The sequence below is a fragment of the Coturnix japonica genome, chromosome 36, assembly GCF_054131305.1.
Source record: "Coturnix japonica strain WE chromosome 36, WE-NBRP24, whole genome shotgun sequence".
NCBI classification, from domain to species: Eukaryota; Metazoa; Chordata; class Aves; order Galliformes; family Phasianidae; genus Coturnix; species Coturnix japonica.
The window spans coordinates 1474850-1479484 of record NC_140698.1 but is presented as its reverse complement, the minus strand read 5'-3'; the positions used below and the strand labels follow the sequence as shown (position 1 = coordinate 1479484).

The following is a 4635-nucleotide window of genomic DNA, read 5'->3' as shown; positions in this document are numbered from 1 at the left end:
ACTCAGTGCTTGGCTTAAAATCCTCAAAGCTTATAATCCTCAATGCTTAGAATCCTCAATGCTTAGAATCCTCAATGCTTAGCAATCTCCATGCATTGCTTAGAATCCTCAATAGTTAGAATCCTCAATGTTTCGCATCCTCAATGCTTAGCTTAGAAACCTCAATGCTTAGAATCTTCTATGCTTAGAATCCTCAATGCTTAGCATCCTCATTGCTTAGCATCCTCCTTGATTAGCTTAGAATCCTCAAAGCTTAGAATCCTCACTGCTTAGGAACCTCAATGCTTAGCATCCTCCATGCATTGCTTAGAAACCTCAATGCGCAGAATCCTCATTGCTTAGAAATTTTATTGCTCTGAAACCTCAATGCTTAGCATCCCTATTGCTTACAAACCTCATTGCATAGAGGCCTTAATGTTTAGAAACAACAAAGATTAGAAAACTCAATGCTTGGCTTAGAATCCTCAATGCATAGAATCCTCAATGCTTAGCATCCTCAATGCTTAGCATCCTCAATGCTTAGGATCCTCAATGCTTAGCATCCTCAATGCTTAGAATCCTCAATGCTTAGAATCCTCAATGCTTAGAATCCTCAAAGATTAGCATCCTCAATGCTTAGCATCCTCAATGCTTAGCATCCTCAATGCTAAGAATCCTCAATGATTAGCTTAGAAACCTCAGTGCTTAGAATCCTGAATACTTAGAATCCTCAATGCCTAGCTTAGAATCCTCAATGCTTAGAATCCTCAATGCACAGAGTCCTTAATGCTTAGAAACCTCAATACTTAGCATCCTCAGTGCTTAGCTTAGAATCCTCACTGCTTAGAAACCTGAATGCTTAGAATCCTCAATGCTTAGAATCCTCAATGCTAAGCTTAGAAACCTCAATGCTTAGCATCCTCAATGCTTAGCATCCTCAATGCATATCTTAGAATCCTCAAAGCTCAGGATCCTCAATGCTTAGAAACCTCAATGCACAGAGTCCATAATGCTTAGAAACCTCAATACATAGAATCCTCAGTGCTTAGCATCCTCAACGCGTAGAATGCCCAATGCTTAGAAACCTCAATGCTTAGCATCCTCAATCCTTAGTATGCTCTATGCTTAGCTTAGAATCATCAATGCTTAGAATCCTCAATGCTGAGAAATTTTATTGTTTGAAACCTCATTGCTTAGCATCCCAAATGCTTACAAACCTCAATGCATAGAGGCCTTAATGCTTAGAAACCTCAAAGATTATAAAACTCAATGCTTGGCTTAGAATCCTCAATGCTTAGAATCCTCAATGCTTAGAATCTTCAATGCTTAGCATCCTCCATGCATTGCTTAGAATCCTCAATAGTTAGAATCCTCAATGCTTAGCATCCTCAATGCTTAGCTTAGTGTTGTATTAGGCGAAATACGGGGATGTTATCGGGCTGTGACGTGACAGGCCCTTCCCCATATTCTGGAAGAATCTTGCTACGTGTAATACAGTAGGCGTAGACGAAGTGGACAAAGGTTATATAAGGTCGTGTGTGCTTCAATAAATCGCCATTTTACCACGCTACCACCTTGGTGTCACTTGGTAATTGGTCTAACTACTGCTTCAGTTGGAGGCGAGAGATCGTAAAGCCATTAACGATCATAAAGCCTTCAAATGGTGACCGCCGACGTGATTCGTCACGATTAGGCGTGATTAGGGACTTTTGGAGCAAGGTAGTTGTCTGCTAAACGGCAGCAGGATCCCACTGCGGTAGCGAATCCTCTCGTCGCGGAGTAGTGGAAGCCCAGGGTCGAAGAGGAGTGGCCATCACTCTTCGACAGGTGGGAGAGCGAGCTCGGAATCCCGGAATCTCGGAATCTCGGGGACCCCCAGGAACCTTCGGGGAAGCGCCAGGGAGCGGCCAGGAGAACTACGTTCGGCCGGGGCGACATGGAAGCCGTTATCAAGGTAATTCTTCACGCTTGCAAACTTCACTGTGGGAAACAGGCTCCTTCCAAAAAGGAGGTAACAGCAGTTCTTTCGCTGCTGGAAAAGGAAGGGCTTTTAACAAACCCGTCTGATTTATACAATCCTGGCAGATGGGATGGAATTACGGCCGCACTATCTCAAAGGTCGCTGGCCACTCGAAAAGTATCAGAATTCAAAGTATGGGGACTTATCTTGGAGGCGCTGAAAGCAGCACGGGAGGAGAAGCTAGCAAACCAACGTGCTAGAGACATTCTGGGTTTGGAGACGGGGGGAGGCCGGGGGGGGAGTCTTGACTCTCTTACAGATTCAGTGCAAGGCAAGATGGCGCCGGCTCCCCCGAACACACCTGTTCCTTCGCCTAAGACGGACATTCCAGAAGGCAGCCCTGAACAGGAGGACACCCCGCCTCCGCCCCCCTATCCTAACTCCTCGTATCCTTCATTGGACGCCTACAGGGATGAAGGGGGAGGGAAGCCCCTCGAGGAATGCGATGTTGCTACTGTGCCTGATAAGAACAAGGACAAGGGAGAGAGAAAGGGGGGAGGCATGGTGGTGCCACCAGAGCTGAAAGGAGGAGGTGTGGTCCCACCAGAGCTGAAAGGGGGAGGTGTGGTGTCACCAAGGAAAAGTGTAAGGAGGGGTGGTACTTCTTCGTTGTCGGGTCCCGCCTGTTGCTGTGCGTATGCCCAGAAAAGGGGGGATTGTGCCAACCCATGTGATAGTGAAGGTGAATGTGGGTGTGATGATTTCATGTGGCCCGCCCAAGGGGCTGGCCAAGCCGCCCAAGGTGCCACCCAAGGGGGATGTGGTCCTGCGTGGGCCGCCCAGGGGGCCGCCCAAGGGGGATGTGGCCCCACGGCACCCGTACCGTGGAGCCCACCCACTCTCACTGATTGGGCCCAGACAAGGGAGGACCTCCAGACAGCCGACCCGGAAACAACAGCTTTTGCCCTCCCGATAATAGTGAAACAGGATGGTCCGGCTTGGACCCCTCTGGATTCCAAGGCGATTACTCGCCTTGCAGAGTTAGTTAAGAACAAGGGCTTGCGTTCTCCGGTAACTATGTCAGCAATTGAGGCTCTCATGGCCTCGAGTCTCCTGCCGTACGATGTGGTCAGTCTCATGAGGGTGATTCTTGAGCCCGTGCAGTACACGCTGTGGTATGATGAATGGAATAGATTGCTTCAGGCTGTTGTCGCTGAGGCAGCACGTGATAACAATCATCCGGCTAATGCGCATACAGGTCAGGGCCGTGGAGCTAGGGTTGAAAGAACTACTCTCTTGCGCCTTCAGGGACTAGCAGATGGTATGGTGGGGTCCCCGGAGGATCAAGCAAGAGGGCTGAGAGAGGGGGAGTTAGCTGCGCTTACAAAGGCAGCCTTTCAGGCTCTGCTGACAGTGGCTAAAGTTGCGGAGCCTGTGCTCCCGTGGTCCGACATCAAACAGGAGCCTTCTGAGTCATTTTCTGATTTTGCAAATCGCTTGATTCGTGCCATTGAAGGGTCTGACCTCCCGAAGGGAGTCCAGCCTTTGGTTGTGATAGACTGTCTCAAGCAAAAGTCACTCCCGGACGTTCAGCAGATAATTAGGGCAGCTCCTGGAACTTTGAACACCCCAGGGGAGATTATCAAATATGTGCTAGATCATCAGAAAAATACTCCCTCCAATAATGATGGCTTGGCAACTGCCGTGCAGGGAATGGCTGCCGAAGTCAGCTCTGCGATTAAATCTGCAGTGATGATGGCAGCTCGCACCGGGGATGAGAAGGGAAAAGGTCCGTGTTTCAAGTGTGGGCAGCATGGTCATTTTAAAGCACAATGCCCCAAGAAAGCTGGGCAGAGCAAGCCGCAAGGAAAACGTTGTCAGTTGTGCAATGGGGTTGGACATGTTGCGCGTCACTGTCGAAAATTTGAGGTTTTGCCGCAGGGAAACTGGAACGGGAGGGTGCCAGCGGCCCAGGGCCCCTTCCCGCTTCATTAAAATGGGCCAAGCGTGTTGACCACACGGTGGCGCTGACCATGGATCTAGGTGATAGGCCATTGGTGAGGGTCATGATGACGTTGGACCCTGGAGTGCCTACACTAGGTCCTAGGACGGTGTACCTTACAGCTTTGTTGGACTCTGGTGCAGATGTTACTGTTATTGCAGAGCGCGATTGGCCATTCCAGTGGCCAAAGGTTGCAACATCAAAGGTCCTGATAGGGGTGGGGGGTGAAATGACCACCTCTGTGTCGGATGCGGAAGTGGGAATTTCGATCATCAATCGAGATGGCTCAATAGAAAAAACTGTTTTCATCACCCCCAATATAGCTCCGATCAGGGGATCTCTGCTAGGCAGAGATCTTCTTCTTCTCATTGGGTTACGGCTGACAAATTTATCCTAAGGGCCACTGTCCACCACTTGGCGCTGGAGCATGCGATTCCGCTGCGTTGGAAACAGGATACATCTCCTGTTTGGGTGGATCAGTGGCCCATTCCTGCTAAAAAATTGGCAGCGCTCATACAGCTTGTTTCCAGAGAACTTGCACTAGGCCATATAGAGTCATCGCTTAGCAATTGGAACACGCCCATCTTTGTCATTCAGAAGGCCTCTGGATCGTTTCGGCTGCTCCACGATCTCCGAGCAGTCAATTCACAGATCATCCCCTTTGGTCCTGTCCAGCAAGGGGGACCTTTGTTGT

At 49.3% G+C, this 4635-nt stretch overlaps 1 pseudogene; it reads left to right on the top strand.

Moving 5' to 3' along the window:
- Positions 1–1408: 1408 nt before the first annotated feature.
- LOC146755066 (uncharacterized) lies at positions 1409–4338 on the top strand (annotated as a pseudogene).
- Positions 4339–4635: the final 297 nt, after the last annotated feature.